General features: G+C 47.3%; 1 long non-coding RNA gene across 1 annotated transcript in view; it reads right to left on the bottom strand.

Moving 5' to 3' along the window:
* Positions 1–21577, bottom strand: part of LOC142765727 (uncharacterized) — a 327820-nt gene that overhangs the window by 211355 nt on the left and 94888 nt on the right. The gene's annotated exons all lie outside the window — the stretch shown is intronic.

Genomic DNA, 21577 nt, shown 5'->3' with positions numbered 1-21577 from the left:
TGCAGGATTTCTTCGAGTAAGTAATGTGAACACTGATACAAGCTCCTCCAAGTGACAGCTGTCCAAGAACACACGTTGGTCGAAATTTCCAGAGCCTTCCACTACGCCGCACCTGGTAATCACCTCTTGTTTTGGCACGTAAAGCCCTTGAAACTACTACCTAATAAATATTCAAAAGCCTTTGAGCTAAACACCCAGAACATAGCCTATCGTCAAAGGTCACAAATGAATTTTCTCACAATTTCATGGCATTCTTTTTTTTCTCGAGTTTTCGATGTTTCCTGTACATCTCTCAATTATCTGTCTTACAGCGTATTGTAGTAAATCGAACTTGTGTCCACAAGTAACTCCCCAGCGTTCCTGCCATTTTGCTACCATGCACTCTCAAACGGTTTGTATCAGGTTGCCAGAAAACATATGGGAGACGTAATCACTCGACACAAGTTAGTCCTCACCAGGTTATTTGTAGTTGTACCAACGAAGTAACGGGAGAGAGAGGGAAGGCAGGATTGTTCAGAAGTCTAGAATAACCAGATTGCTATTGTAAACTGGGCAAATGGACGGTCGAGTGTGAAACAAGTACATACAAAGAGAAAGGAGAAAAACACTCGCAAAGGCACAGTCCTCACAGTTAGGACATCACTGTTTGTGCAGAAAGGCATCCTTAACTCTGCGGCTTTCAATGATTTGCACACTTGTCTCGTCGCCTTCACCCGCGACGACTTCCCATGTCGACATTTTAAAATGTTTGCTGCCGACATCGTTCTTGGGTCAAGGTGAGCTTGACAGGTTGAGAGTGATAGTCTCTTCACATAGTAGCGAGAAAATTTGCAGAAGTCGTGCTATAATATTTCCTTGCGACCACAGTTGTTGCAAAGACGGTTGACTGTCACTCCGATGCGAAAGAAAAAATGACTGTGAAAGCCACTCGGAGCCACAAGGTAAAGCGGATTGATCGATATGTGAAGTTTAACTTCCCAAAACCGCCATATTGTTACGGTGCGATGGATGCCTTTATTTACAGGAGATGATCAATGCGAGAGTCCAGGGATCTGGCCGATCACCGCTCGTGCCAACCTCGTTCTCCTCTTCTTCCACGCGCATCCTCAGTATCGTAGCAATTCCCCCTTTGCAGACGATGCCCACCGGGCGAGTTAGGCTTCGTTGCGATGATGATAGCGTTTTAAACGGGCAACATGAACGATGTTGGTCTTGCTTGAGCGGCGGCCAGTTGACAACAGCTGAGATATCACGTACGTGACATCACTTAGACGTTCCAAGACAACAAACGGACCGGTGTAGTTGGCCAGAAACTTTTGGCAGAGGCCGCGCTTGCGAAGCGGCGTCCAAAGCCACACCAAATCCCCTTTCTCAAACCATACGTGCCGGTGACTTCTGTCGTAACGGTTTTTGGAGCGTTTCTGTGAGACGAAAGTTCGAAGACAGGCGATGCGCCGGGCCTCTTCTGCGCGGCAAATGGTTTCGGCGAGAGTAGGTTGATCAGTCTCGGAAAAAGGAAGAATAGTGTCAAGAGCTGTGCGGGGTTGGCGTGCGTAGAGTAGATAAAATGGACTGTATCTCGTTGTTTCGTGCTGTGCAGTGTTGTAGGCGAAAGTTATAAATGGCAAAATCGCGTCCCATGTTTTGTGTCCAGAATCAACATACATGGAAATCATGTTGATGAGAGTCCTATTTGTTCGTTCCGTCAAACCATTAGCCTGCGGGTGATACGGGGTAGTGTGACGAAAATGGCATGAAGCAAGACGAAGGAGGTCTTCAACTACATCGGCAACAAATTGCCGCCCGCGATCACTGATGATGACACGGGGGGATCCATGGCGTAATATAACGTGTGACAGCATGAACTGTGAAACTTGAGTGGCCGTTGCCGCAGGAATCGCCGCAGTTTCGGCGTAACGTGTGAGGTGGTCAACGCCCACAATAATCCATCGGTTGCCATTCGTTGATCGCGGAAAAGGACCGAGTAGGTCGACACCTACGACGTCAAATGGTGAACTCGGGGGTGCTATTGGATGAAGTAGTCCGGCTGGCGGAGTTGTAGGACGCTTGTAGCGTTGACATTGCTCACAGCTCGCAACGTATGCAGTCACACTTTTACGCATCTTCGGCCAGAAGAAGCGTTCTTGCGTGCGATAAAATGTCCTAGAAAAACCCATATGGCCAGATGTTGGGTCGTCGTGCATTGCTCGAAGTACGTGTTGTCGAAGACTTGTAGGCACAACTAGAAGTAGGCGAGGGCCTACGCCGGAATAATTCTTTTTGTAAAGAACGCCATCCTTTACGACGAAACCACGTTGACCGTTCGTTCCGGAAATAAAGAAAGAAGCGAGACTGTTGTCATTGCGTTGCTCTGCTCGAAAAGTTGTTAGGTCGGGGAACGGAGTATCCACTACAGCCAAATATTCATCAAAGTTGTCAGCGTCACACTCGGTTGTCGGAAGGGGAAGTCGTGAAAGGCAATCAGCGTCGGCATGACGACGACCGCTCTTGTAGCAGACTTCAAAGTCGTGTTCTTGCAATCGTAATGCCCAACGAGCAAGACGACCAGATGGGTCCCGTAGTCCAGTGAGCCAACATAAAGAATGGTGGTCCGTGACAATCGAGAATCGGCGTCCATAGATATAAGGGCGAAACTTGTGCACGGCGAATATGACCGCGAGACATTCCTGCTCTGTCACAGTATAGTTTCGCTCCGGCTTACTTAAACAGCGACTGGCATAGGCAACAACGTGTTCAGCAGCTCCATGGCGTTGTACCAAGACGGCGCCAATACCTACACCACTGGCGTCGGTATGAACTTCTGTGGCAGCAGATGGGTCATAGTGGCGAAGTACGGGCCCTGACGTAAGAGCAAACTTGAGTTGCGAAAAAGACGACTCGCATTCCGCTGACCACCGAAAAGGTGCGTTCTTGTTGAGTAGGGACGTCAAAGGGTAAGCGAGGTCGGCGAACCTGGGCACGAAGCGACGGAAGTACGAGCATAGGCCCAAAAAGCTTCGCAACTCTCGTACCGACTGAGGTTGTTTGAAGCTGCTGACTGCTGCGACTTTCTGGGGATCGGGTCGAACGCCATGCTTGTCCACCAGGTGACCGAGAACGAGAGTCTCACGGCTACCAAAGTGACACTTCTTAGAGTTCAGGGTGAGCTTAGCTCTCTCAAGGCAGGTGAGAACAATGTCTAGACGATGGTTGTGTTCATCGAATGTACGGCCAAATATTATAATGTCATCCAGGTAGCAAAGACAAACTTCCCACTTTAGTCCACGTAACACAGAGTCCATGAAGCGCTCAAACGTGGCTGGAGCGTTGCATAGGCCAAACGGCATTACATTGAATTCAAATAGACCATCTGGGGTTATGAAGGCCGTTTTCTCTTTGTCATTCTGGTGCATGGGTATTTGCCAATAACCAGATCTCAAATCCACGGATGAGAAGTACGATGCCGAATGTAAACAATCGATGACATCATCAATCCTGGGAAGCGGGTAGACATCCTTTTTAGTAACAGAGTTGAGCCTTCTGTAATCCACGCAGAATCGCCATGTACCATCCTTTTTTCGGACAAGAATCACAGGGGCAGCCCAAGGACTACACGACTCTTGGATAACCCTTTTCTTTAACATCTCTTCTACCTGTTGAGTAATGACTTTGCGCTCCGCAGATGAGACACGGTATGGTTTCTGTCTGATAGGGTGAGCGGATCCTGTGTCAATCCCATGGCGAGTACGCCACTCGGGTACACTTATTTGCTCTTCTTTCTGCGCAAAGTCAAATATAGTAGCGTGCTTCGCAAGGACTTCGACCAAAGCTTGACGTTTTTCTGATGATAGCGACTTGTTTACCATGCTCAGAAAGTTGGCTTCTGTATGGTACGTTGCACAAATAGGATCTACTCTCTCGTCACTTAAAGATGCAATGAAACTGGTCGCATTTTGTTCGAAGCGGGCGAGTCGCATTCCGCCGGGTAGCATAACAGGTTCATTTGAATAGTTTGACACCCATAAGGCCGATCGCCTATCACTGATCGACAGAACACAATGTGGAATGAGCACATTTTTCTTGGCGCAATTAAGAGGAATGGGCTCCACAAGAACATCAAACTTTCCGGCGTCCGAGGCAGAGGCGTCAACGCGTATGGTCTTCATCGAGTTGGGCGGCAAGACAACATCCTCAATGACGGTGATAGATCCTTGACAGCACCTAGGATCGTCAGTAAATGCCGATAGCATAATCTCGCCAGCACCGCAATCTACAGTAGCCCCGCACTCGCGTAGAAAATCGATGCCCAAGATGATGTCATGGGTGGAGCTGGTCAGGACGGCGAATTCAGCCTCAAAGACCTTGTCACCCAAAGTGACACTAACAACACACACACCGATCGGGCACAATGTCTCCCCGCTCACTGCACGAAATGATGCACAACTGTCCCAGCGAAACATCACTTTATGTCCTAGCCGCAATTTGAAGTTAAGACTCATCACTGAAACAGCTGCTCCAGTATCTATCAAAGCCATCGTAGGAAGTCCATCAATAAGCACGGGGACCCTATTTTGAGTCATAAAAACGGGTGGAGGCATAGGCGGATGTAGTGACAAATGTTCGGCGACCTCACCTCCATTGGCCGCACCACCTAGTTTCCCGGAGGCGGGGAGGTGACGCGTCGACCAGGAGATGGGGAACGGAACCGGCGTGTTGTGGGGGGCGTCAAGCTTCGCACGGAGGAAGGCGAGTCGTTGCGTAAATTCCGGTGGAAATTGCGTCCTACACGTGTATCACTGTGGGTAGTTAGCTGGAAGCCGTCCCCAACGTACGCGTCCCGCATTGAACCGTCACCCCCGGAAAATCTTTTCAGGCCTGCGCCCAGCAATTTGACGTCATTTCCGGCCGGCCGACTCTCGGGGAAGCCGCAGCGGCTGCGAGCGCAGCGCGGGCGGCGGTGGTGACGGTTCGGCGGCGTGGTGTTGACGGTGTTTCACGTTTGTTGCTTTCCGTTGTTGTTTTGCGGCAATTTCGTTTCCGTGCGTGATGCTGGAGTGATGCGACAATGCCGAATAAGTGTTGTGTACCCGGATGCACCGGCAACTACAAAACAGGAAAGAAGATACAAGTGTTTTCCTTCCCTAAAGACGCCGACGCTCTCAAACAATGGCTACGCGCCATTCCTAGGAAGGACTTCGTGCCGACTTCGTGCACTAAGGTAAGAATTTGAGATGCTCCTGTTCTTAGCTTGTCGTTGCTTGTTCGGGTAGAAATCACCTATGATGGGAAATACTTCAGCGTGTGGCCGCCGGGCCTCGCGAAGCGCTGACGCCAGCAGCGTTCGCAGCAAGGATGGTCAGCTGCGCTTTGTTCACTAACAGTGCCGTGGTGTCGTCCATTCTTGCAAGCTCTCGGTGGAAGCGCTTCGTGGAGTGCGGTGACATCACGCTCCCGTGTTTCCTTTCATGTTGCTTGTACCGCTTAGCGCAGCGCTTTTATTTAGATGCTTGCGAAACGTAGGTAGACTTTGTTTTAGCTACACGGACTGTAAACGCGGTCATGCAAACGGGAGCGCATTTTTTTCTTTTGAGAAGTGGCGTCTCAGACGTTCTTGAAACGTTTTTGCAGGTGTGCGCGAATCATTTCGACGCTTCATGCATTGAGAAGACGACATCGTAGACGGATCCAAGGACAGGGAGAGTTATTGAAGTTGCACTCCCAGTACCACGGTTGCGTCCTGGATCTGTCCCAACGGTATTTTCCGGCTGTCCGTCCTACCTATCAGTACGAGACCAGAGCACGAGAGAAACCCCTGACGCCAAGAGGAGCCGACAAGAAGCCTCCCAACTCGCCCGTGCTGTAGAAGAGTCGCTGGCGTCATATGAAGCGGAGCAAAAACGAGACCGGTTTTCGTCCCTCGAAGAACTAAGGGCTCGCCTGCAAGGGGTGTCAGTGTCTCCAAAGTGGACTGTGATTCATAAAGAAGAGTGCTCCATGTTTTTGAACATTATCGACTATCGTGAACCTTGTTTGAATGCGTCATTGACCGTGTTTGCAAACCTTGAAGTCTTTGCCTGCTATCAAGGTTCACCAATCAAGAACCTTGGTAGCGCTGTTGTACCAGACTCAGTTCAAAAAGTAAGTTCCTTGTTGGAAATTTTGAACAACCTGTCGATGCTGTCTGAGGAGCGCTGCACTTATTGCCACCTGGCTCAAGCAATACATTCCCTTGTTTGAGCCTTGTTTCCAGTTTTGTATCTCTTTACAAGTTGTTAGCTTTGAAAGGTGCTGTACTTTTTTCTTTTTTTTTTAACTCGAACTGCCTCGGTGCCCACTGTAGCAGTTGTACAGTCCGTTTTGGTACCTAAGCTGTGTACACTTTCCTTGTGCACTCTGTGTACAGACATGTTGTGCACTGTGATTTGTTTTTTTCTTAGATTTTTGTTTGATTTTTTCCCTAGGACATGCACCTACCTGTGGCAGTACAATTACTTTTCTTTCTGTCATTTATCAAGCTGTGGACCACAATTTAGTCACCAGTGTTCTTTTGTATTGTATTTTTTGGCAAGTGTTTGAACCTGATACCTTGTGTTGCTACTGCTACTATGATAAACGAATGGTATGTTTTCCTCTAACCTACAATTTAAATGAAAGTGTGCTTTTTCTGTTCCAAAGCTCGGGGATGTTTTTGCTGTTACAATCTGTTTTGTTTTCTGAGTTTTATGTGGCAAGATATTGTGTTTTGTACTTTTGGCATATTTTCAGCATTAAGGGCAACATCTTGTGTTGCCTGTCGTCTGCCTGGACCGAGAACAATGTGCACTGTGATATTTGTACAGACGGCGTCTGGCTGTGATAAATAAATACGCATTATTCCATTCACGATATTCATTATTTCTTGATACCTTGATAAGTTCCCCCGCAACGGTGGCTCAGTGGCTAAGGCGTAGCGCTGCTGAGCACTAGGGCGCAGTTTCGATACCCGGCTGCGGCGGCCGCATTTCTGATGGAGGCGAAAAGCAAAAACGCCCGTGTGTACGAGATTTCGGCACACAATAAAGATTCCCAGGTAGTAAAACTTGATCCTGAGCTCTCCCCTACGGCGCGCTTCATCGCCTGCATTGCGTCGGCGCGTTAAACCATACAATCAATGGATACCTTGATAAATCGTGCGGACATGGTGTCAAGGAACCTCGCCCGAGTCGGTAGGCGTGAAGGGCGCTCGCGGCTGGCGCAGCCACCCAGCGAAGGGCGGCCGGCCGGCCGGCGCGATGTGACGTCGTCGACGTCACGTCACGTGACGCGCAGGCCTGAAAAGCTTCCGGGGGTGACGATTGAACGCATACCACCACGCCAGCGGTTTTGTCGAGAAGAAGGTGATGGTCCCTCGTAGTAGCGTTGCTGGGGGCGACGCCTTTGACCACAGAATCGAGCCACATGTCCACGGAAACCGCAGTTATAGCACACAGGGGCCTCACGCACGTCGCCAAACCTTCCACGAGGCGCCATGTGCCCATGATCGTCCCACGAAGACACCATTGTAGGTGGTTGGCGGGAGGCGTTCTGGAAACCACGGCGATGATGTAAGTTGTCGGTTGGGGGCGCTGGTGCTCTTGATTGGGGCACATCATATAGCGTGGCATCAACGGCAGCACACATTGCGTCGTATGGCGGGGTGGTGTTGATAGCAGGTGCTCTCGGCGGGTCGACAGCATCACGTCGTCCAAGTTCTTCGCGTACGATTTGCCTAATCATTGAGGCAAGATCACAGGGGGATGTTGGAGGGACGTCGACACTTGAACGGTGGTGACGTTGGCAAGTCTACCAAATTTAGGAGTGATGCGCCTAGCCTTCAGTGTCTCAAACGTGCGGCAGTGTTGTATTACGTCCGCTACAGACGCCAAGGTGTCCTTGCCGATGAGGAAATTGTAGACATCCTCAGCAACCCCTTTGAGAAGATGCCCTACCTTGTCATCTTCTTTCATGCGTGGGTCTACAGACTTGCACAATTTCAGGATCTCTTCGATGTACGTTGTGCATGTTTCACCGGGGACTTGAGCACGCTGCATCAAAGTTTGCTCAGCGCGCTTCTTCTTCATCAATGGGTCCCCGAAGCAGCTCGCTATTTCTTTCTCAAACGCTTCCCAGGTCATTATTGTTTCTTCGTGGTTTTCAAACCACACCAACGCCGTCCCTTGAAGAAACAATCCGACGTTGGACAACCGGGAGGCCGCATCCCAACAGTTGTATTTACTCACACGGTTGAAGTGTTTGAGCCATTCGTCGACGTCTTCTCCGACCCTCCCTGAGAAGCTTCGTGGTACCATGTGCCGGGGCCACGCAGCGCCTGACGAAGAGTGCGTGGTGTCGCCGTCAGCAATCGGATCCATAGAGAGCGGTGGTAGACCAGCCAGTCGGCGGCTTCGGCGTAGTTCTTGAGGTAGCGCTTCCGTGATCGTTGGCCTTGGATCGCTCCGCTGTACCCCGCACCTTCCACCAATCTTGTTACGGTGCGATGGATGCCTTTATTTACAGGAGATGATCAATGCGAGAGTCCAGGGATCTGGCCGATCACCGCTCGTGCCAACCTCGTTCTCCTCTTCTTCCACGCGCATCCTCAGTATCGTAGCAATATGATTATGAGAGACGCCAGTAAAGCGGAATTGCATGTTTTTTTGAATTCTAATTGCCATCTGAAAATGACCTAAACTGTTGGGTGGTGTGGGGCTGCTTGGTTTACTTCAACATATGCGAAGTTTCATCAGGATTCCAGGACGAAGGATTTTCCACGAAGGTGAAGGCTGACGGGAAGTGCTGCTCCTACCTTGATGAGATACAGACAATCATTCATGTATTTAGGACTCACAATCTCTAGAAACTAATTAGACTAGAAGTATAGTATTGCAGAAAACACTGCGTGTTACATTAAGAAACTTCGGTGACGCACAGTCAGCAGGCATGATAAAATAGCCCGTGGATGCACTAGAAACTACTGCTTAGGCCAAAGTTTAAAAATAGCACAAAAACGTGAAAATAAGAAAAAGATACAGACGAGCCGGAAAGCGAGACAGTCCCATAGAGGTGCACATCTGCGTCATTGTCCATTTAGGCCACATACAGTGTCCTGGCCGCAGTTTGTCATATGGTCGGTTAAATGCGACCGTGTATATAGAGTGCACGCTTTGAAGGAGACGTCGTAACGCGGGGAGGAGTCTTCTGGCCGACAGATAAGAAGGGATTTCGTTGTTTTGAACTGGGCAATGTAGCGGATGATTTAAGCCTGCAAAGCGGGCACTTACCAGGGCTTGTTACTCAAAAAAAAAAAAAACTTGATGATACACACCGAGAAAAAAAATACAGCCAGTGAATCAATGTGGACCTCATCCACCGTGAAAGCATACGCACACTTGCTGCGGGAACAGCATATCCATTTGCTCAGCAAGAGAGCGAAACCCATCAGACCAACCAACATCTTCCGCATATCATTACAGTTCTTTATATCTCCGCACCCATTAGCAAAGGGGCCTTCCTCTAAGCCTTCGACGGCGGTAGGCGGAAAGACCACGCCAGTGGAAAACGAGGAAGCGAGGCATGGTAGACTCGTCCCCATTTTGTACGTTGTCGCATGCACGTCAGAAAAGTAGGCGAATGACATTGAAGATGCACCGTGAAGATAACGAGTCGTCGGAGGGACTGAAAGATAAGGGCTTCGCGATTGCGAGTCTGCATCAAATGCCTGATGAATGTATGCGCAGGCACATACATCAAGGTGTTTCCATTTCTTGTATCAATGAACGCAGAAGGAAACCACCTCTTTGTCGGCAACACGGTGCAGACTGCCTCTATTCTGCAAATGAACCTGCGAGGCCTAGCGAAGCATGTCGGCGGCCGGCAACATTTCATCTATGTATAGTGTAGAGGCGAAATCAACAGGCTTGCAATCGGTCTCTTATCTAGGGCTGTAGCGGGTCGTTTGTGGAGATATGAAAGCACTGCGATCGCCTGAAAATTGGAGGCTCGTGTATCGCTCAAGTCAGAAGCAAAATAAAGGTGTTCCTGTCTTTCTTTCTTTCTTTCTTTCTTTCTTTCTTTCTTTCTTTCTTTCTTTCTTTCTTTCTTCCTTTCTTTCTTGCAGTGAGGATACCATCTGGCAATGCTGTGCTTTGTAAGATTTCGTCTGTTGATCGCAGCGGTCGTTGCTGAAAGAAAGACCGCCACCGTGGTAACCAGGCGAGGCCTCTCTCAGAAAATTTACGAGCCGGCGCTTGAACATTCGGCCTAAGCCTCCTTTTACTTTTTTTTTTTGTGTTGCTCCACGACTTTGCTAACTTGAGAGGGTGTGGAAAGGAACCGACATGAACGTTTATATGAGGAGACTCTGCCCTCCTGATTAGTGGCTAAGGTTGATTTCTGTGCGTAGCAGCGCCGTGGACGCATTTGACAGAAGGGCATGCGCTGTAGTACATCGAGGGTCAGGAGACGAAAAAGTATGTCCCCCTTAAATCTTGTACCATGTTTGGTCTCAGACGAGATAGGGTCTAATCACTTATCTCTGTGTCAGACCTATTGGGACGGCGTAGAGGAACTGGTTAAGCAAAGAACAGTATCAGAAGACGGGCATGCAGCCATCGCGGAATGTAAATAGGTCGGGTACCTTATCTTTTCCGTCGTCCTTTATGCATGCTGAATGATGCAGATTTCAACGAAGAGAAAGACGAGCTGTGCAGTAAACAGAGATATCAATAATGCAGTGTACCCTGCTAAGCGCTCTCGCTATAGCTCACCATTACCGGATGTAGAATGTCAGTAGCCAGAAGCGAACTTTACCCAATGGGGCTATCGTTTGATGTACGTTGTTTTTTTCGGGCATCAATTTTGATCCAGGATTCAGGGTAAATTTCTTGTACGCGGTTGATGCTTCACATGCAAGCAGAAAGATTTGCAAATTTAATCCACCACTCCTAATAAATATTCTACATGCGCAATAGCTACGAGCTTGTGAGCATCTTCCCGTTGATAATTTCATTAAACGCGCAGTATTATCCATGGCATGCTATAGTTTTAAAAGGTTTAGTTAACAACATCCTCAACCGCACGTCAAGGATGCCAAGGCGCCTTTGACAAATTGATGCATTCATCAAAACGTCGACCAGTCCTGTTCATGCAGCCTCTGTAGCACATGGCGTTTCCACCCTTTGACATCAGCCTGTGCAGTAAATTGACGCGGACACATACAGGCTCGACATCGGTACAATTGTCACGTTACACCACACATCCGGTTGTCGGTGCTGGTATAGCGAAGCTACACATTGGCTCACGCTGCCACTGCATCGCTTCGCAAGGTTAAGAGGACGAATGACAAACAACCGAGGATGTCGGCATGCGACCAGGGCAAAGTATCGCCACTTTACGTAACCACGGCTAACACGCAAAGACAAAGAGTATTTGATTGTCGGCCTCTGTACCGCACCACGCTTGTGCGCAAAGGACGCGCTGCAAACGTGGGATCTCGATTTTATTTTACTGTTTCTGAATTTTTTTTTGCTTGTCACGTGCGTTAATTCAAATGTGCATAAGTGTACGATATGGCTCCCAGGAGGCTGAAAAATGTATGAAGATGGTATCTTCGAGTAAAGAAAAATTGGATAAGCAAAAAGTCTAGCGTGGTGCATCCCCACAAATAGTGGAATTGTGCAAAATGTCAGATAACAAAGATGTACCGATTCACTTCGTTATTCAATTGTATTGCTAGAAATATAGAAACTAATAAATTGTTAGCGGTATAGTTGTCAAGGCGTATCTATACTGATGGAAAAGAGGGGTGAGAGATGAAAACAAGAGAGAAGGCAGGGTGATTAACCAGGCACATGCCCGGTTTGCTACCCTACGCTGGGGGAAGGGAATAGGCATAAAGATGAGAGAGAGAGAGGGAAGATCAGAGAAAGAGAGAAAAAACAGGATTGTCAGTCAATGGGCTGATGCGTATGCAGCGGTGGCACTACACAAAAGTTAAAGGTGGTCACGTAGGCCTGTAGTCCTGAAAAAGCACAACACAGCTTTAACTGCTTTTTGAGCCGACGAAAGAAGAGGACGGTGTTCGAGTAGCATCTGCATAGAGAGTGGCCAATCCTCCAATTGTCGCAATGCGTCCGCAAGCTTCTGTCTTTCAGAGGCAAATCGAGCGCAATGGCATATCAGATGGTCGATGCCTTCTTTGGTGCAGCAGACGTCGCATTCCGCCTTGACGGTCGATCCGAAGAGGGTTCTATATGCTATACTGATGGGATAAATACTAAGATATGCGGGGTCAAGGTCGAGGTAAAGCTGCACTGTTATTACCCCAGTAACGCCTAAAAAAAAGGGGGGGGGGGGGGTAAACTACAATGACCTCTGCAAATTTCGTAGCACGCTTCGCAAAAAAAAACAATAATAAAACTAGTGTCATCCTCGAAAGTCGTCAAAGGAGATGCACGTCATGAACTCGACAACTGCACACAATTTGTTGCAGTGCGCATCGTATAGCAATAAATTACCACCCACAACGGCATTCTAGTAGCCATGGTACTCGACTGCTAACCCGCCATGGCGGACGCACTTTTGATGGCGGCGAGAATGCTAGACATCCATGTACATAGACGTCGGTGCACGTTAAAGTGCCCCAGGTGGACGGAATTTCCGGGAACCGCAATTACAGTGTCTCTCATAATCATATCGTGGTTTTGGGCCATAAAACCAAAACAATTATTTTTAGCAAATAATTAGCAAAAAGAACTTTTGACTTACCTATAGTGTTATTCATCCCCTACAGATGTCCGAACAAGATAATAATGTAGCGATAAAGAAACTTTCTTTTGTTCTTCGTAAATGCTGATTTCAGGAATTTTCAACAATATTCGGCAAAGAACCAGAATGACGCACACTATCGTATAGGATGAGGGGCCCAAAGGAAATGCGAGCGTGAGCTGCCTTAAACACCTCAAAGAATATGAGCATTCGCTCGGTCAATCAATGTAAGTAATCCCACCGGTCTCTTTTCGCACCTGTTCCTACCTAAATGCGATATAATGCCAGCTTGACAAGCTAAAGTAAATATCAGATGTATGAAAAACAACATTTAGAAGTATTTTTTTTCCTTTAGGAACCAAATGAACGGCCTGCCCAACAATCACTAAGAATTGCCTATAAAAAATCTCAATGGCTTCGGAGTGGCGGAATGCAGTGTCTGTGTCGCCATCTATCGCCCACCCCAGAACACGCAAGGAGGCAAGGCGAGCGAGGAGAGGGTTGGTACAGTTTCGCTGGTCGCACTCCCCGCCAGAGCCGAGGAAACGCCCACTTTCGAGACCACAGATAGTGCCGTCGCCTCCTTCTTCGAAAAAAAAAATATACATATATACATAATCGAGTACAAAAACCGAAAACCACCAAGACGAGCTCTTAAAAGACGAGAAAGCAGCCAAGACGTACGACAGCTCGCCTTTCGCCTCTAGCTGCAAGCCGAGCGTTGCTTCTTTCGTATCCGAGGCACGTTTTCAGTACCCAGGCGACAGGAAATGCTGCCCTTCAACATTAAACGCACCCGAGAACGTAGTACCTAGCAGTAAAAGGAGGGAGAGGGGAATGTATCGGCCGATACCGACATACAACACTCAAACTGAGCCCGACCATGCTCGAAGCCATCCGCCCCCCTCCTCATCTTTTTTCCCCTTTATTTCTTTCTATACAAAGCTTCCCTTGTGGAGCGAGGCTCGAGTCGTCCGTTTTGGCTTCTAGCGCACTACGTTGCATACTTATTTCGCAGTTTGTTTTTTTTTTCCTGTAATTCACTCCTTTTCTCTACATCGCTACTCCTTCGAATCGTTATCTCGCTGCGTGGTTCGCTTCGTTCGTTTTTTTTTTTTTTTCATCGTAATCTCCGAAGTGAGGAGAACTTTCATGTTGCGGAATGCTCGCACAAGGTTGCCTGCCCAGCGCTCCCGATAACGCCAGGCGCCACCGCGCCATGCCCGCCGACAGGGCGCGCCGCTGACGCGTTTATAAATGCGGCTCAAGGTACGCAGGGCACGATGTACCGAGTGGCGTCAGCCTGGAGAAGAAAAAAAAAACGCGAATTAGGAGCGTGCGCGGAGGTTTCTTGTTGCGCAACCGCACAGGGCTCCCAACTTGTGTGGGTTTCGTTTTCTTGAAATGAATAAAGCCTGAAGATGAACTCCGGCAATCCGGCAAAATTATACTATGTAATTCGTTGGTAGCTACTCATTTTGAATATCGCAGTGTTGTGTAGTGTACCACTGCAATCACAAATCTTAAAAAAAAAAAAGCTGCATGTGCTCCAAAAGAGAGCTATCCGTTACATAGCAAATGTACCTGACCTTTGTTCTACGGTTGAACTTTTTTCCTGAATACAACTTATCCCACTGTTTACTTTATTTTATTACAGGTTAATATTGATCACTGGTGTTTTCTGCAAAATAAGAAAAACTACATTCTCACTTTAGCAAAGCTTAAAAAAAAGGGTTATCAAGGATACCAGATTCAAGGAACGGTGGGCCATACCCAGGGCATACGGTTGCCTGCAGTGCCTAAACAATTCAATCTACTTATCAATGATGACCGCGATCATTTTGTCGCATCTGATAAAGATATTAAGCGTTACTGCATGGGCAAGGTCCCGACAGAATGACACAGCATGCCGGATTGAGTTTACGCTCTGCTTTCGTCTGTTTCTTCTGTGTTAAGCAATATGTTTTTGTGCACACTAAAGTTTTTAGCTAAAGTGTAGCCACTGCTTATTTAAACTATTGTATAATTTTCTACTATGATTATCTATAGTATTTTAGGTCGTCGATTACATTTATATCTATGAATGATCACTGCACTGCCATGTACCAGGGGGTGCAGGACCCTTGTCAAGCCGCTTCTGTGGCTTGAAGTCTCCTCCCCTCCTTTTTGACGAAGGAAATAAAGACGAACTTCAACTTCAACTTCAAAATCCTCTATGTTGTACAAAAATGGACATGTACATCCACATGAATATATATACCTAGTGCATCAGATTGAATGATGCTGACATAGACTCAATATCTCCACCAGTGCTGTTATGTCATAAGCTGTTTCAGAGCGAGAACAGAAAAATGGACTATTCCTTTTTTTTTATTAAGTATGCTGAAGTCTTAATCAACTGCAATGACAGAAATATTCGAACTCAGCTCTCTGAGTTATTCTTTTTTGTCAAGCCGCTGCTACAGAGGCCATGCACTTCTGACACATTCATTGATATGTGGGGTTTAACGTCCCAAAACCACCATATGATTTTGAGAGACGTCGTAGTGGAGGGCTCCGGAAATTTCGACAGCCTGTGGTTCTTTAACCTGCGCCCAAATCTGAGCACACGGGCCTACAACGTTTCCGCCTCCATCGGAAATGCAGCCGCCACAGCCGGGATATGCACTTCTGACACCGCTAAGTCAGCCTCGCGAACGCAGTTGACTGTATGTGTGTTTTACAGCGAGCGTCACCAACACGTGTGCCAGCGTATAAATCTAACAAGCTGCAAGGTTCACTCTATTAAACGGCATTTAGTTCACCCGTGCGACAAAATACAGTACATGGTCACCCTCAAGAACGAATAAGCAAAACCTCCGACAATAGTACCGACGCCATTCAACGTGGATGACGTGACGGTGTAAAACCATAGATATACAAACAAATACGTGCTCACGGTGACTTGCAATTGCTTGACTGGAGAACACTTGGCTCTAATAATTTTAAAAGATGAGTGAATACAAATCTCAATTCAAAAATATGAAAACAATGGGTTTTTTAAAACTTTGTGACTGTTCCACTTGCCGATTATGGAGATAGACATGGCGTTTCGTTTTGCCTAATTTTCGTCCATGTTAGCAATGCATACTAGAACATGTCTATCGCCATAAGATACAGGTGAGGCCATGGCTACAGCCAATCTATGCGAACGTTGGAGCGCTGCTGTATACATTGCAGATAGAGAGTTGGAGAACATATATTTTTTTTGTGTAGGTAAGGATTCATCTTAGAAACAACACAAGGGCGAAGTAAGATCGTCCTGCTTTGTTATTTTTATGTTTATGTTAATTGCGCTTGTCGCATATAGCCATTTCCCATCAATCATCGCATGCACTATCAAAAAATTGTACTTTTGCGTTTTGTGCGTTTTGGTTCACATGCCAATCCATGTGATGCCAAGTGCCTTGGTGCCAAAGGTCTCTGGTATCAACACGGTTTTGTCAGCGTTGGTACTTGATGTCATTTTGCTCTTTCCCGAAAATTCGTACATTACAGCCGTGTCCTTGCAGTGACTCATGAATTCGCAATATAGAAACAATACCGATTGTTTGTGTCGAACATACCATAACCATGATATGATTATGAGAGACGCCGCAGTAAAGGGATTCGGAAATTTTGACCCCCTAGGGTTTCTTAACTAGCACCTAAATATAAGTACACGAGCCTTAACCCTTTTCGCCTCCATCGAAAATGCAGATCGCCAGGGCCGGGATTCCATTCCTCAATCGGTAGTTCAGCACTCGAGTACTTTAACTACTGCAGTCTTCTAGACCATCGCGTTCAGGTAAGTAGGTTATACTAGCGAACAGAAATTGCTGAATACACTCTACATGATTCCGCAAACAACCCAGGACCACTACTGTCGTTGTGTATAGCATGCAGTGTATGTTCGCCAGCATTATGGATCGATCAAGCGAGTGCCAGCTAGCCCCCCTAGAGGCATTAACGAGAGTGGCGACCTAGCCCGACATTTAGCACAAGGACCTAATGAATGCTCTCCTGGTGCGTCTTCCCGACGGAACTGGTCTCGATGCACCGAGCCCGCAACCACCGGCGAAGACGAACGCCCTTCCTATATAAGATGCTGCCGCCCCCTTCGAAACAAGCACACACCCCGGGACAATTGGACGGCCCTTTTCTTTCTTTCCTTCAGCAAGACAAATCTTAAAGAACAAATGGGAAGAGAGCCCACAGGAAAGGCAAGACCACAAGACGGCCCACCACCACGGGACACCCTGACGTCTGCACCCACGCGCCCGGCACACGTCCCAAGTGCAGCCCCCCCTATCTGCCGCCGGGCGACCCGGTTGCTCGGCGCAACGACACACATCAAAAGAAAAAAAAAAAAGCTACACGCCATGAGCCCAAAAGGCGCGCCACAGCGCGTGGGCAGCGCCATTCAAGCCAAGCGACGCCAGGTAGCGCACGCATGGGTCTCAGCTGGGAAGGCCGAGAAGTCTACGTACTACGTAGGAGTAGTGGGGGGGAACTAGCGTTCCATTCACGTAAAGGTCGACTCGGTCACGCGCACACACTGCTATGGCAGGCGGAGCACGGAACCCCTCCGATACACGCACAGCCAGCTACGACCGAGGGGAGCCGTCGACGACCCCTGGGCCCCGAGATAGATTTCGTCGGTTTGGCGTCAACGTTTCCTGCGCCCCGCTCCCCCTTTCTCCACCCCTTCTCCACTCCCTGCCACACACGGGTAACCTCGAAGTACCCCACCTTGCCGTCCCCCGTCCTTTCCCCTCTTACCTGTTCCTGGTTATTTCTGTCTTAGCTAAGGTGCGTAGGAAGCCCTTTACGACTGTGAAAACGTCGCCATTGGCAGCGCCACCCGGCGAAGGAGGCGACACGAGCGACTCCAGAGGCTATGCCTCGAACCGACAGAATGGTGCAATTCCACCCGTGTTCATTTCTTTTCCGCTTTGAAGAACGTCTACGAGCGGCGCGTCCACCCATCGCTCTCGCCCCTTCTTAAAGCACGCTATCTTTTCCGCCGTGAATCGGTTTCGAATGCGGTTGGACTTACCACGTAACGCGTAGATGCGACCACGGGTAGCTCGTTATCAAATATTTTTACTGTGCGCACTTTGGGGGTTTTTTTTTTCGTAATTTATTCGTTTCGGCAACGAGATATCACGAACATGTTCGCGCCGCCATCGGTCGCCGTCGTCAGGAGTGATCGTAAAAAGGTCGAGTACGAGCTCCTTCCATGTTGAAGAGAAGCCAGTTTGTAATACGGACGGAGATACCTTGTTTATTTACTGCTTTGCAGTGGTGTTCCGCACCCGCGGTCGGTCGGAAATGTTGTTGACGTGTGCGCTAATATAGCGATAGATAGATAGATAGATAGATAGATAGATAGATAGATAGATAGATAGATAGATAGATAGATAGATAGATAGATAGATAGATAGATAGATAGATAGATAGATAGATAGATTTTCGTTCTTCAGTATGCCACATAAGACTCTGACGAAGACCGGTCCACCGGTCGAAACCGTTGGTAATAAAATTAAGACAACCGCTGAGTTGTGTTTCTTCAATATTATATATATATATATATATATATATATATATATATATATATATATATATATATATATATATATATATATATATATATATATATATATATATATATATATATATATATATATATATATATATATATATATATATATTCATTTTCTGTATTTCCTTTTACTCCGATACATACGTCGTCGGCCTCGACAGTGCCAGCAATACACACCTCACCCCTCCACGAAGCCCTGCCTTTCAACCACATATCGGCAAAGCCAATTCCCACGAAGGTGGAGGACGCCGCCCCGCCATACACGGGGCCGCACGCATCAATTCCAACCGCCACCCCAATCTCCTTCAAGCCTGTCCACAGCAGCCGCCTGGATCACTGTCCGTCCAGTCCAACTGAGTGCGAGCGATCACAACGCGCAGATTGATTACGCTGCGGTGAGGAGCGTAGATCGAGGTATCGCAGGGCAGGTGGCGCCACACCCCGCGATAGCCCATTTCCTGCCGCCTGCGAAGGATTGGTATCGGGCTGCTCCCGGGGACGCCACTGCCTCCTTTAACGGCCTGTCTTCGAGATCGAAGCGCCACCGTGCGAGTTTTTTTCGCCCCGAACCGAGCGTCCATCAAGCACGTACAGATTCAACAGCTCGTGTATACGTGTGGCTGCGAGCTCGTACGCTATATTCAATCAAGTCACCGGCCTTGGCTCCTGTCCCTGTTAGTTCGATGCAATGCGGACGATGTGTTGAACGCGTACAGAGTCTGCTCATAACTGTCCCGCTTTAACGTCAAACTGATTCGGCGCCGCCCGGGTAAACAACGGCCGCAGCCTTTCTCAGTGAGCTGCCTGCGAAGCGTCATGTTCCTCTCAGATATGGCCACAATGCAGCACAGTGTTGGGTATTTTAGCTCGTGGATCTAACAGGCACCACTGTGTTAGAGTTGCACTTTCGAAACATTCAATGTACCACTGAACGTCACCTATAGTACATGAATCTATCTATCTATCTATCTATCTATCTATCTATCTATCTATCTATCTATCTATCTATCTATCTATAATCTATCATCTATCTATCTATCATCTATCTGTAATCTATCTATCTATCTATCTATCTACCTATCTATCTAGCTATCTATATTTGCGTTATCTCCACCAACATTCACAATTTGATGTCAACGATATCCATTTGGTAGAGTGACACCGTTATTGTTTTGACCAGCCGCAATCAAAAAGGCAAAGCTCATCTCGGAGAAAACTTTAGCCAATGAAGCTTTGCTTTTCAGAAAACTTTACGCTAATTTTCGTGACCTACTATATTCATATTCAGGAGCTAACTGAAGCGCCTAAGGTAACTTGTATACGCGCCTATCTTGATTTTTGGTGCTTCAAACGAGCAGCACAAGTTGGGGAAATCGATAGGTGATGCCGGTGCAGGCGACCAAGCAGCCGTCTGTCCCTCGTTAAAACTGAACGACAGTTACATTGCAGAGACAAAAACTGCGAGGCGTAGTAACTGTTGACGAGAGCAATCTTTGGCAGGCGTGCGTGATACAGCCACTATAATAAACAACAATGCATTGATCAACCAACCTCATACAGATGAGAGACGGTATGCGAACAGCCTCGAAGAAAATGCTACAAGGCGAACAACTCAAAGCTGATTTCTGTATGACTGGGCTTCATTCTAAATGCTCACTGCCTCGAAAGGATTGTAGCTGAGGTGTAGCGGACAGTTACATTGAGCTTGCAGCAGTCACATTACGAGATGTTTGTTAATTTATGATTGGTATGGTTACGATTCCGCTACGTGGGCACTGCGGGGGCCTACACTCTTAAATATAAGTCAGTAAAAAGCTAGTACCCACGAGCGAAATGTTAGTAACAGCAGCTGTTACTAAGCTTCTTGGGCCATTGCTAACCTTTTACTAGCCACGTTAACAAACGCTTGAAGGTTGCAACGGTTACCACGTTTTGCGCACTGTTAGTAACTTTTAACTTGTTTTAGTAACTTTTACCACGTTTTGCGCACTGTTAGTATCTTTTAACTTGTTAAACAAGCTCGTTCAACAAACTTGTTAAACAAACTTGTTAAACAAACTTGTTAATTACTGCATCGAAAATGAACAAAAAATTAACAAATGAACAAATGAACAAAAAATTGACTTCTTAAACCAAATTTATAGGTTATTACTACGAGCGTCTTAGAACCTATTTAGTTGCATGGGGATGCATGCGTTCAAGCTCATTCAGGTAATGTATGCAAGCTTACTACCCAGTCTCAAGTTTTGAATATTAGGTCATGTTGAGGCAGTATGATGCAAAATAGACATAACTAATTATTTTTAATACGCTTGACTAAAAGTCCTACACTACGTTACCTCGCTCAACTAACAAAAAAAAAACTCTACGCTGTACAAATGAAGGCGTCTTACTTAAATTATACATCCTACAGCATAGCCGCCCACCGGCACCAGGTGCGTTCCCCCAAGTTAGGGCTATAAATACTCCTGGAACTGCTAAGGAATTGTATTTCTCGCATGGACTTGTATGTGCGCTGTTCTCCTTTTTGACATGGGCGTAATTACTCAGTGATATATCGAATTGTTGATGCAGTGACCACTCAATCAAACTAGATTTTTTTAATTGGCAACCGTTACTACTTACGTTAGTAACCATTACTGACTTCGTTAGTTGATATGTGCGGTTTAACGTCCCAAAACCTCCATTTGATTATGATAGATGCCGTAGTGGAGGGCTCCGGAACTTTCGACCGCCTGCGGTTCTTTAACGTGCACCCAAATCTGAGCACACAGGCCTACAGCATTTTCACCTCCATCAAAAATGCAGCAGCCGCAGCCGGGATTCGATCCCGCGACCTGCGACTCAGCAGCCGAGTATTTTAACCATTATACCACTGCGGCGGGGTACTAACTGCGTTAGTAACGGTGGAGGTAGTAACGGTTACTAACCTCCCCATTACTAACCTCACTTACTCACCGGTTAGTTATATATGTGACAAGCCGTTAGTAAACCGAGCTTTGTAAGTACTTACAACCTTTCTTTAATAGTGTAGAAGCAATCGCCAACTTTCCCTGAGGATGAGCCCGCCCTCTCAGCCCCAGTATAGACCGCAAGATGGCAAGTTGGGCCAGTCGGATTGCGTTCATAATTGAAAATTTTGTTGAAGCATACTAAAAAACAGACGGACAG

This window comes from Rhipicephalus microplus, chromosome 6 (assembly GCF_043290135.1).
Source record: "Rhipicephalus microplus isolate Deutch F79 chromosome 6, USDA_Rmic, whole genome shotgun sequence".
NCBI classification, from domain to species: Eukaryota; Metazoa; Arthropoda; class Arachnida; order Ixodida; family Ixodidae; genus Rhipicephalus; species Rhipicephalus microplus.
Note: the sequence above shows the minus strand (reverse complement) of the source record. Positions and strands in the feature narration are given on the sequence as shown.